Genomic DNA, 13,464 nt, shown 5'->3' with positions numbered 1-13,464 from the left:
AAAAAAGGAAAGTGAAGTTAGCTTATCAAGAAGCATTTTATGCAGAGTATTTGCATACATATATTTTTAAAATATCTACAGAGATCATATATATATATATGATATATATATTAAGTTTCTTTTTATTTTCCCTGGCTACCCCACATATTCTGAACATGTCTATCTCTATACTGACTTTAGTTAAATTACATAATATACAAAGTGGACTTTAATCAGAAACCACATTAAATATTCCTATATACTTTATAGAGTGTTTTCAAATTTTCCTTCTAGAAATCATGGTTTCAGGTTGATATTTGACATGTAGGAAGCACAGCTTGAAATAGGCAGCTGTTAGCAAAAAGCACAAAAAATGTGAAACAGCAGACCTCTGAGTCCTGCTTAATCATCTGAGTCCCGGCAGGTTCACACACAGCCACACAGCATGTTCTTGGAGATCGGGACTGCTATACAGCCAATACTTCCGATATAGCCCGGAGCTACCACAAATGTTTTCTGTATCTTTTCAAATCTGGGTACCTCTTACTTAACTACAAATAGAACAGTTAGAAAATCTGGTACTTAGCATGCAGTATAATGCACATTTAAGAACCAACTATTTCTTGCATTTTTGCATTTGATAAAGACTTTAAAAAACATTTTAGGAGATGAGTGAAACTGGGGGAATAGAAGCCAGTGGATGGGTGGGTGGATGAAGACTAGTATAACATTTATTTCTTCTTGCCTCAGGATCAGGAGACCCTGGCCTATAGTGATTCATTTAGACATAGGAACGTGGCTTGTTTTCTCAGCCTGATTGAGATGACTGAGATGGCACTGAGCCAGTACTGTCAATACCTCTACACTGAGTACCTGGCTTACTTTGGGTTTATGTACTACTGTGTCAGAATGGTGATAAGAGCCTAGGCAGAGGCTTTGCTTGATTATGGAGTTCCTGGTTAGCACTGGAGAGGCCATCTCGTCTTGATGCTACAGTTTCTCATCTTCAAGCTATATTCATCAGGACTTGAACCCCTCAGGGAGGCAGAGAATGAAAGCACCTGAAAAATGCCCGGAGACACAGTCTGGCAACTAGGAAGCACAGTGAAAGGATCCTAAACTGCTGAAACTGTTCTTCCAAGGGAACAAGTAATGAGAAGCTGCTTAAGAAAATAGCTCATGTCTTTTGGCTGATAGGATCCTGTGGCTTCATGCCTATCTCTCCAGGATATCTGAGAACATTTTACAAGCAAGGCAGACTGTACAAGAGGATGAACTAGGCATGCAATACTGGCAATATGATGAAGATTCTCTACATGGGGAAGGGGCAAAATGAGCTGTAGCATTTTGGAGGGTGGTGGGTTAGGATAAAATTGTAGTTGTTGCTATCATTTTAAAGAGAGTTTCTCTCTCTCTCTCTCTCTCTCTCTCTCTCTCTCTCTCTCTCTCTCATAAGGAGTCTAGCACCTACTGTAGGCAAAGGAGGCATGTTCAGTGAGCTGAGACATGAGAATGGAACACTAATAAGGACGTAAGCATAATCTCAATTGTATCACCTATATTGAATCATAGAGCAAAGTGTTGAACTGCTTTTATCATGGTGAGCTGTTCCTTTTAAAATTAAGTTCCTTGGATTATAAGAGTAAAAATGCTTAATGTAAAAAGTAATCACCACAGAAGTCATCAGGTTATAAACCTTCCTTCTTTTCCCCCCTCACCCACCCTAACTTGATTTCTAGAGAGTACTGAAATTTGTGGTTTAGATTATGTATTTTAAAAAAGGTATTTATTCTATTGTAAAACCACAATGTGTGTGTGTGTGTGTGTGTGTGTGTGTGTGTGTGTGTGTGTGTATGTTCTCCTTTAATACTCACAATGGACTTTTATGATAGATTAAAAAGTGGGGACAAAAATCAAGATTTAGAAGCAGATCTTTTCACTTTAAGTACCTTGGTCATTCTCTCATAAATTCCTGTCTACCCTCTCCTGTGTGATTATGAATCTGAGGTTTAAAGTGCAGAAAGACAGAGGTTGGAAGAACAGGAGAGAGGAACCAAAACAATAAGGTATGAACAAGGAATTGCCTGCTTGCTATGAGTAGGAACTTTCTTTTTAGCATAAAACTTAAAACTAGAGTCGGGGGATGTTCAGAGAGTTGTCAGCTAGATGTTTTCTCTCTCCTTTGTCCCAAAACTGGGCATCTGAAATATTCCTGACTTGCTGTACTGGCCATATGGTTTCTCTGAGAAAAAGATGGAGAATAAGGGGAACTCCTACACTGGACATCATTTTTAAAATAAGAACCATTTTAGAATGGGGAAGTAATGTGAAATTTTGGAAGAAAGTTACCCAATTAGAATATTAGTAGGAGTGGAGGAAGAAAAAACATGGTCTAGGTATATATGCTTTAGACAAAAATGCTTTAAATGTAGAGATAACTGCTTATAGATAGAATCTCTAAAAAGGTCAAGAGAAATAGGAAGACTTAAAAAAATAATTCCGACAATACAGAGTAGTCTCAACAAGACATAAAAGGTAAGATCTTCAAAGAACCCACAGGGTTGCAAGGGTGCACTGGGGAATTTGAGTGTTAAAAGAACTAGTGAACAAGGGATGGGTGTTGTTGGTATGTTCAGTCCTTGGGCACCTCCATGGACAACATGAAAGATTGGCACGAACCTGTGAGAACTAGGAAGACTGAAGCAGAATGTGAAAATGGAACAATGTGTTTTTTCTCATTGGTATTGTTTTGAGTTTAAGTTATATTTTAGATGAAGATGTGGTGGGAAGAGAGAAACACTGGGTGGGGAAGTTGGTTCTAGGTGAGAAAAGAAAGACACCAGCCTAATCCCTCTTGCTTCTTCATTCTCCTCAATAAGAATATTTCCTAACCTGAAAATAGTAATACAATAATGTGAAAAAGTTATCTCACATCAAAGTGGGGAATAAGAGCAAAAGAAAGCTCATACTCATAGTAATTGAGTTTGCCTCCAGTTCAGAGTCCTAAAGGAAATCACATTGAATTATGTAATCAATAATCTTTGATAAATCAATAATGGGAGAACAGTCAGGGGTGCAAAGGTAGGAGCAAGGAACTACAAGTAACGAATAGATATAAATTAATAAGTATGACATACTTTGGTAACTTTCTAGAATAGAGTTACTTAGAACTGAGCAAGGTGAGTACCAAGAATTAGCACAGGTTCACTAAGAGTCACTTCCACTAGAATCTTTTCAGTGTTAGTTGAACCATTCAGGGAAGAGTGGTAGCCATGGAGGACCATGACTTCCACAAAGTGTTGATGACATTATCTGGACTCTTGTGGAAAAGGAAAAGTGACAGGAAATAGATGACAAAGTTACATATATTAAAAGAGAACAGCTTGGAAGAAAGTCTGTATGAGATGGTCAAGTAAGATTAAATTTATATCAATGACTTTGGAAAAAAAAAGATCTTTACATTTTAGAGCTGGAAGAGCAATGATGATAATATAAGCCTTTTGTTTTATAGGAGAGGAAACTGAAGCTCACCGGGTGAAGTGACTTTCTAAAATTTACACAACCAACAAGTGAAAAGCAAAAATTAAACCCAGTCTCTTGATTTTTTCAAAGGACTTGTCTCCCTCTCTGGCAATAAGGTGATATTACAATAGGAAGAGATGTTTCTGGGTTTAAGTTAAAATTACAAAAGTGAAGAAAGTATAAAAAAATAACTAATAGAAAATGAGGGTACAGATGCAAATTCAAGGGAGGGGTGCTAAAGTCAAAGGGGGATTATTAAGTGGTTTGCTTCGTTTAGATTCCAATTTAGATCCAACTGTTGTAGATGCATTATCTCCTTTAACCCCATTACAATCTTATGAAGTAGAAACTACAATGATGTCATTTTAGATTGAGCACTTAGAAATCTTGCTGAAGAGCACATGTGTGGTAAAGACAGGATTTGATCCCAGGCATTTTGATACTATGCTCAACTTCCCACACTAATACAATCAATTTTGCAATCTGTGCTCTTAACCTCTGCCATACATGATTCCTCGCACTAAAATGTAGTGACATATTTCAAGTTATAATATTCTTTTTTCCTCTTTTATTTCTAAAGACATGAGTTCCTTGATTTGAGAACCATAAGCAAGTGTTCCTTCTTATTAAATATGTACTTTTTCATTGTCAGTTTATACTTTATAGTGGCTTCATAAACATTTGTTTACTGAATGACCATATACAGAGATAACAAGAGTTGTCTAAGAATTCAGGGGAAATTTCAACTGAAAGGTTGAAAGCTTCAGGCTATACATATCATGATCAGATTTGGCTTTATGATTTATGTGAAAAACACAATGAACTTATGGCAGAACCTTTTATTTCTGGGGCTTGAGAGACTGCAGGCAGACTTAGCAGAAGCCCTTTGCACATGTGGCCTGTGCTAGAGTTTTATATTTAATGTTTAAACACCTTGGAATTTCCATTTTCTGGATGGTTTGAATTTATCCAGGACTAGATATTACAATGTTTTCACTGTAGCCTATCATATGACAAATGTATTAACTCTTTTTTTTTTCTCAAGAAGAAATGCTAGGATGCTGTTCTTGGCTAGGTAACTCTTAGATTTTCCAGTAGAAACTATGATCTAAAATTAATAGTTTTGTCTTTTTCCAACTTCTGTAGTTGTATGGTGGAATAGGATGATCTTCACATGCAATCATTGTCCAATACATGAATGTTACTTACATATTATTGACCATCTGCCACCATTTTCCCTTCCAAATGAACTCAAGTCTATCTAGTTTCTTCAGTTTACTATGTTCTCAAATGTACATGCCTTTGCACATGTGGATCCTGCTTAAGTGACATTTACCACCTGTCTGCTCAGCTAATCCATTCGAGGGCTCCTTTTCTGGGAAATCTTTTTGACACTTCACCTCAGGCTGAATTGTGTGCCCATTCTCCCTTTCATTCCTTCATATATTTCCTGCATGACTCTAATCAAAGTATATGGTGATTTCTAGATTATTCACTGATTCCTCTACTGGAATGAAAGCTTTTAATGATAGGAAATGTGTATTTTTAACCCCATATTTCCTTAATGTCTTGCAGAGTATAGAGGTGCTACATAATGTTTGTTAAATGAATGAGTTGGTACATGAATCCGTAGTTTCCTGCTTATCATGTAACTTTTTCTAATTACAAGGGTAGGTTTCTGTGGGAATAGCTGACCACCAGCAAGCAATATAAAGCTACTCTCAAACACTACTGATAAACAATTTCCTGTGTAATATATAAGGGTGTCCCAAAATTCACGCAAGAGTAATTTTGATAGAAAACCCAGGTTTATAATTATAAATTGTAAATTTTTTTGATTCATAAAGTATACAGTATAGGGTTATGTATGGAATAGCATGTCGGGTAAATGGCCTCCACGCTTTGCTGGCACATACGCACTCTTTTGTTGAAATTTTCCAGGACCATTTTGCATAAATGTGGCTGAATTTCGATGAGGCTCATTTTCATCTTGATGGCTTGGTTAATCGACAAAATTGTCGCATTTGGGGTTCAGAAAATCCACGAGTGATTGTTGAGAAACAAATGCATCCACAACGTGTCACTGTTTGGTGCGGATTTTGGGCTGGAGGCATCATCAGACCATTCTTCGAAAATGCGGTTGCTTAGGCAATAACAGTTATCGTGACATGATAATCTATTTACCCCATATGCTATTCCATACATAACCCTATACAGTATACTTTATGAATCAATAAAAACTTTACAACTTTTAATTACAAACCTGTGTTTTCTATCAAAGTTACTTCTTGTGTGACTTTTGGGACCCCCTTATATCCCTCATTACTTATAGTCAATTTTGACCAAAATAAGAGGATATATAAGACAAGTAATTGACTCAGAACTTTAGGAATCTGGCACAAAGGTTTTCATACCATTAAAATCAATTTCTCTAAATTATCTCTGTGTAACTATCTAGGTATAGACAAAAGGAAGTCAATATTATACTAACTGGCCATTGAGCCAATCCCCTTTAAGCTAGAAAACTGCCTTTTTGTTCTAAGGGAAACAAACTAAAAGCCTTATTCATTCATGAAACCTTAATCCTCAAATCACATAAACCTAAAGAAGGAGTCATGTAAACTTATACCTAAGGCAGGCTTCACCAAATGAGCACTAATAAGAACAGCTGGTAAGGTAAGGCTTTTCTGGAGACAAATGAATTGTGTGCAAGACACATCAGCAGCCAAACACTCAGAGCTCAGATCAGTTGCTCACTTATAGCTCTTTCTTAGCAATGTCTAAAACATTATCTTTCCCATAATCAATAGCTGATTGTGGAGTGATGCTACTGTAGGCATCCGAACCATCCTTCTTTATTGTTGAGAATTTTGGGTGAAAGACCAGTTTATTTGGGAATTTTACTTCTGACATTTTTTAGCAAGTCATGGGACTCTTTAGAATTTCAGGTGTCATGCTTCATTTCAATGATTCTCTGATGAAGGGGGCCAAAAGAGTCTGAACTATGGGAAAGAGCTCAGATAATCTAGTATTCTTTGATGTTATGGAAAAGGGACTAGGGATTGGAAATTTCAGAGTCATTTCTGAGCATCATAGTCAGTCCTGTGGCCACTCTTCCCATTTAGGATATTCATGATGTTCCCATTTCAAACATGAGCCTTGCTCCTTCTCTGGTGACACAATTTCAAACTTTTTTTTCAACAGAAGACAAAAAAGAGTACGAAAGTTTAGAGTCCAGTAGAAATGTTTCCCACTATAGCGATTGTCCCGCTTGAGGATTCGTTTCAGAACTTTCCTTGCCTTCGACTTCTGAGGCTGGGCTAATACTTTAAGGGGAATAACAAACAGTCACTGGTTTTATGCTGAGTTACAAAAATTCCAGATGGTAAAGAGGCATCAAGTTCTTACTTTCCAAATGTGCTATCTACAGAGCTAAACTATACATATACAATAAAAACAACAACAACAAAAAAACCCCATTGCTGTTCTGCTGTCCTGGGAATCAGGAGACACAATGATCACTTCCATGTGTTTACCTTAGCATTCTGTGCTGTTCACATATTTTGGGGGGCTGGTTTCTAAAAATAAGCCTAACCCTTCAGTGGTTTTTATCACATATGAGGTGCTGAATGCTTTGTTCCATTCTTTTAATTAAATGCTTATATATAAGCCTGGAAGGGAACTGCTGAGTGCTGCACTTCGAACCATCTGCTACCTGATAACCCAGGTTATTACATAAAACAAGTTCTCAAAGCTGTGATCTTTAAAGCCCACACTGACTCTCCTATTCAGATTGATCGAGTTGCACTATTAGCCATACCACATCCCAGACTGGCTTGGATTTTAAATGGGGAGGTAGTATAAAGTTGAGAAACTGCCTGAAGAATTCAAGCTGTTCACATCACATGAGTTATCTGCCTATAAAGTACGCCAATCTTCTTGTTATTTCAAAAAAGATTAAAAGATTAGCACATCTTTTTTTTTTTTTTTTTTTTTTTTTTTTGGCATGAAAGGGATTGACTGGAGCCAATGTCTGAAGGCCAGAAATTAATCTGGATTTAGGAAATTGTACAATGGAATGTAGTAAATGCCAGTTTATTCAGTAAAATCTGCAAAAGTCACTGATTCTTATTCCATGGGCCCCCAAATACTCCAGTGAAAGATTCATATTGCCATTCCCATTCAACAGCATGACTTGGTTGTGATGATTTTGCCTGAGTATTCCATACAAAGGGCTCCTTAATCATGGCAGAAACTTTCAAGCATGGCTTAAAGTAACCCCTATTTCTATCCTCAAATCTCCTGAAATCATTGCAGCCAACACCTGTGGTTTTGCCTTTTATTTGTGACTAAGAGCCTTATTAAGATCAAGGTTATCTATTTTGTCATTCTCATGGATCATTGCTGATCTTAAATGATATGCAGACCACATAGGACTCCCCGAGCCACACTTTTTCAGGAGACATGTCAGGTTTCTCATCGTGACAGTGCCACTCCACATTTGATAAGTGTCTGTCTTGCTCCCTTACTAACAAGGCACTATCTAAGGAATAACTTTTTTCCTCCACCCACTTAGCAGGTACTTTCAAGAGGAACAAGAAGGCATTTTGCCCACTATATCAGTCTGCATCTGCTTTTTGCTCCTTTCTTACCCCATGAATTAATTTTCAGGAGAAATCATGGATCTGAATTGGTTTGGATTCTAGTCCCTAACAATGGTTCCAGAGTGCATTGGTCTTTGCCAGCAACACATGGCAAAAGCATGACTCCCAGGGTGACCTGATACCAATAGACCTCGCAGGACCATGTCCTTCAGTCAGTGCCCTGCATGTTGATTTTTGATAGTGTCTTCTGAGGATTTAACAGAGCCACAGGTTGAACTATCCACATTTTCCTGCGGTCCTTGAAGTCACTTGCATCACAATAATATGACAAATACAGCCTTATCAAGAAAAAAGAGTATTCCAGTTCTTGTTGCCTATTAACCAAAGGCCAAAAGCTATTGGGTATGCCTGAGGGAAGCTGAGGGCTGTAGGCTAATTTCTTTAAAAAAAGATTATTTATTTCTGAGAGTCTGTGGTAATCATTAGGGCAGAGGGGTATAAACCATCTTATTTAGCAAATAGAACTGTGTTATTCCTGGTTTTCCTGTTAACTGTTCATTAGTTCAACAGAGTTGTCAGATACAAAGGCAAAGAATATAGTGGCTCAATGCACAGGATTGAAATCAAACAGACCAACATTGAAAACCCAGTTCCTTCTCTCACCACCTTTGTGAATTTAGGGAAGTTATTTTAATTTCTGAAGCTTCAGTTTCTTTATCTGGAAAAAGGGAATACCAGTAGTCTGCCTTATGAGGTTATAAGTAAGGATTAAAGATAACACATGTGAAGTACTTAGCCCAGTGGCTGGCACATAGTAAATACTCAGAAAGTGATAAAGTGATAGAGATGATGAATAATGTTTATTCATTCAACAAACCTTGATTGATGCCAATTATACAAGCCACTATTCTAAAATTTCGGTTCTAAGATGAGTAATATACCTCCACTGTCTTCCAGAAAGTTATAGTCTGGTAGGAGACAAAGAAACATAATGAGGATTAAGTTTTGAGATATATGTATACATACTTATACAAATACATGAGTGAAGGAGCAACTAATTACACTCAGGTGAGTCATGACAGGCTCCCATGTAGAGGTGACATTTAGGCTTGATCTTGAAGAATAAGGGGAAGTTTGCCAGGCAGAGAAAGGGAAAAGAATGTTTTTAGGCAGAAGGAAGAACACAAAGACAGAAGTGGGGAAAAGCACATTGGCTTTTGTAGTATCAGAAAGTTCAGTATTACCTGAGTACCCAGTGCCTTGTAGGGATGGGTAGAGTAAGAAAGAATAGAGGGACTGTGGCTAGATTGCTAAGTGTTTTATATGCTATGCTAAAGATTTTGAACTTTATGCTTTAAGAGGTAAATTGACATTAAAATTTTTAAATTAAGGAAATGACATGACCAAAGTTACGTTTTAGAAAGACTACCGTGGATGACATCCAACTTGAAAAGAAAGGGTTAGGGAAGGGTAATCAAATGGACAAAATACTCATTCTGACTTAGGCTGTGAGTTCTTGAAGGTCAGGGATCATGTAATCTGAAAAGCAATGAATACATTAATAATAGAAAGGTCAAGATTAGAGGTTTAAAGAAAAATTTCGTCCACTTAAAACCATTTATTTGATTGATAGTAATTGCCCAGTACTTAATTTGTCCTGTTTGTGTCACTACAGGTTAGCTTGAATCCTTCAAAAAAAAGTAGGTCATAAATGATATTGGTTGTTGGAGACTGTAGGAAAGCTAAAGAGCTTTTAAATTTCTGGAATTAGCTCATAAAAGATAACATAAAGACTTTCTTTAACATAGAAATAAAAGCTGAGAGTCTGCTAAATAGCCATTGATATCAGTTGAAAGTCAACCTATGCTTACTGTTGAATTTCTTTAAATTCCGTGTAAATAATATTACTTAAAAGCATATATGTAGCTTTTATTTTGATGAAACTTACTGTTTTACATAAGCATTCTAAACAAATGATAGAGTGTGTGTTCAGTCACATCTGTTTTCCCCATTAGGAGCACTTAATTGCCTGACTTGCTTTCTATGAGGCCATGTTGTGAGCCTAGTGGCAGTTACCCAAATTGGAGGCCCTGGGCCTGGGAGAAACCAACTGGTCCCTGGGAGGCATGCCCCAGACTTTTAACCCTATCAGGTGATGGCAAACGTCTCAGATGCTTTGCCATTCTGACCACTTGGCAAGGAAATCTAGTCTATATTTGGAATGTAATTTTGGAAGGTGTTGCTGTTATTGTATTCTCCCCTATGGCAAGAATCAGGACTTTGCCACTAGTAACAGAGGGATTTTCATAATCTACCAGGTGGTGATGTCAAAAATAGCGCCACCACAATTTAGTGTTCAAAGTCCCACTGATGTACCACCTGGAGGATCAACGTTTACTTGAGTTTAGCTGCAGGTGTTTCTGGAACACTATTCTTAAATTTTCAAAGTCCACTAATTAGAAAACTGTTCTGTAAATTTTCAACTGCATTTTTCATAGAGCAGTAAAAGCTCTTCTATTACATCAAATTGATGGACTTCGTTATCAACTGCTAAGTGTCGGCTCTTTCCATATAGAAATACTGAGCCTTGTCCTATTGAACCATTAAAAAGGCACATATTTAATGGTAATTTGGAAAGAGAACTTGGTGTTGTTAAAGCAAAATCTTAGGTTTAACTGAAAGTGTCACGAGTCCAATTTCAATGAGCTTGCTGAGTAATCTATAGTCATAGTCTAAGATACGTGTTGATATTTCAGGGATGTGTAAATACCATGACCTGCAATCATAGATATGTGGCCACAAGAGAAGCTGATTCTCAGTGCTGGGCCATTTGATTGCACTGTGGACCGTGGTCCTAATGGTAACCTATTGTTTTTCACAAGATTAATTTCCAAATAAACACATGACAGGAGGGGAATTAAGCAATAAATTGACAAAGGAAAGGAAAGAGTAGTGAGTGCACCTTAGATAATTACCCCTGATTAAAAATTTCTACAATGAAACAATGTCATTGAAAGCATTTTCAAATTGCTGTTGCTATTGTCTCTTTCCCTGTGATGAAGTCCCTGAGAAGCATTGCCCTTTTTTGGAGGAGGGCAAGCAGGTGCCATTGAGGGAGGTTTCAAAATGATCAGCTTTGGGAGAAAGCCTGAGAATGAAAAGTCTGGGAAGGAAATAAACAAAAAGATTCTGTCTGAGATAACTTTGGAGTCAGAGTTTTCTGAAGCTTAGATTATGTGAAGGGGTGATTAGGATAGCAGTGTGGGAGGCAAGCTATCTGGATTTTAATGTTGCTTCAATTACTTATAAAGTGGTAGAAAGTTGAACTTGGTACTTAACCTTTATGAGCCTCAATTCCTCTTGGAACTGGGAAGGGGGTGGAATCAAAGAGATTAACCAAAGAATTTATATGCATAGTTCATGGTCACAGACTATAGCAGTGATGGCGAACCTATGACACACGTGTCAGAGGTGACACGCGAACTCATTTTTTTGGTTGATTTTTCTTTGTTAAATGGCATTTAAATATATAAAATAAATATCAAAATATAAATCTTTGTTTTACTATGGTTGCAAATATCAAAAAATTTCTATATGTGACACAGCACCAGAGTTAAGTTAGGGCTTTTCAAAATGCTGACACGCCGAGCTCAAAAGGTTTGCCATCACTGGACTATAGGGTGGTGAAGCTTGGGGGCAGGAACCAGGTGGAGGCAGGCAATGGGGGAAACTGGGGGGAGAACATCTATAATACTATCAACAATAAAGATAAACACGTTTTTAAAAAAGCTAACAGATAATATTTAATAAAATCTAAAATGTTCAATGCTCATTATCATAAAACATGATTTTTACTGCTTTTCATGTATTTTCTCACTTAATTCCCACAATAACCCAGGAAGAGAGGTACTACTAATATTTCCATCTTAGACATGAGAAGAGAGGCTATGGAGGGTTAAATCAATCCTAGTAAGATCACTGAGCTGAAATTTTTCAAGAAAGTCACACTAATAAATGTGTAGTTGTAACATATCTGTGCTTTGATTGCTATATTTGTGATATTAAACTCACTAAATGCAACTATCATTTTTACATTTCTAATGATAGAAATGCTAAAGATAGACTAGTAAACGGATTTCTAATGCTGTCACTCTGGTTTTCTTAAGGACAGGATGAGGCTTCCTTCTCCTGGTTTCCTGCAAGCAGAGGATCGGACATGGCCAGCATTCTCTGTATTCCTTATATGGAGAGATGGTACTGAGCTAGATTAGAGGACAGACGGATGGAGCTCTAGCCTTATCTGAAATCGTCCTGGGTGCCCAGTTGTATTGAGCTTTGGGTGGTCTTCTCTGGATAGTTAGTCTAAGGGTAAATGGAGTAGAAGCCTTAGAGATGCTCTCAAATCGAGGCGTCTTTTGTGGCACACGTGTGGACAGTAGAGGCAAGAAAGATCAGGGGGCTTTTATCCCACATGTCCACTTTGCTACGTCATCTATCTTTGGAATCAAACTGAGTTTGCCATTGTAGAAAATGCTGATTTTCATTTGTGAATTATCCAGACCAACGTAGAATGAGCAGATCATGGTTGTGATTGCCCAATCCAAGATTCATTTTGGGATTTTCAGCCTCTGGAAATATTTTAGGTTATCATTCTATTAATTCATTTCATTCAAAAAGTCTTTACTTTCCATGTGGAAGAGCATTATTTTAGGTGCCCTCAATACAAAGACAAAAATATGTGGTTTCTAAGCTACTTAAGTAGCTTACAGTTTAGTGGGAAAATAGATATGCAAATGAATAATTTTATTTAATAAGATAGTAGTCGAAGTGTTTGTTTATGTAGTGGGAGCTTGGGAAAGATTTCTCAAAAGGGATAGGGTTTGAGCTGTGAACTAAAGGAGAAAGAGATTTGGCAAGGCCTACGAACAGCTAAAGAACATTGCATTCCAGTTGGAAGAAACATTGTGTTCTTTCTTTTATGAAAAAATATGTAGATGCTATCCAGTAGACCATGAGAAAGCAACTTTCCAGGAAGACTTCAAAGGCAGGTTTTCTATTTGTACAGATCTGTCTTTTTCCTGTTCAACTCCATTCCCTTCTGCTCATTCTGTTATTCTCTGTGGTCTCCTGGTACGTATGTTGCCAATTGATACACAGGTTCTATACTTTCACCTGTTTTATGTATGGATTTGATATAGTTTCCAATTTGCTTATACATGTCTCAGGGGCTCATAAGATGTCTACTATTTAAAAATTGTATTTTACATTCTCTTTTCCTCCTGTTACCCAGACTGTGCACAATAGTGTTCTGCTGTACCTAAAAATATATATGTTTAATAAATGCGTATTTTCTGATGAA

At 37.2% G+C, this 13,464-nt stretch overlaps 1 protein-coding gene across 2 annotated transcripts in view; it reads right to left on the bottom strand.

The window, feature by feature from the left end:
• The window catches only part of GRM3 (glutamate metabotropic receptor 3), a 192,963-nt gene that overhangs the window by 63,758 nt on the left and 115,741 nt on the right, over positions 1 to 13,464 (bottom strand). The window lies entirely within an intron of this gene.

This window comes from Myotis daubentonii, chromosome 10 (assembly GCF_963259705.1).
Source record: "Myotis daubentonii chromosome 10, mMyoDau2.1, whole genome shotgun sequence".
Taxonomy (NCBI): Eukaryota; Metazoa; Chordata; class Mammalia; order Chiroptera; family Vespertilionidae; genus Myotis; species Myotis daubentonii.
Note: the sequence above shows the minus strand (reverse complement) of the source record. Positions and strands in the feature narration are given on the sequence as shown.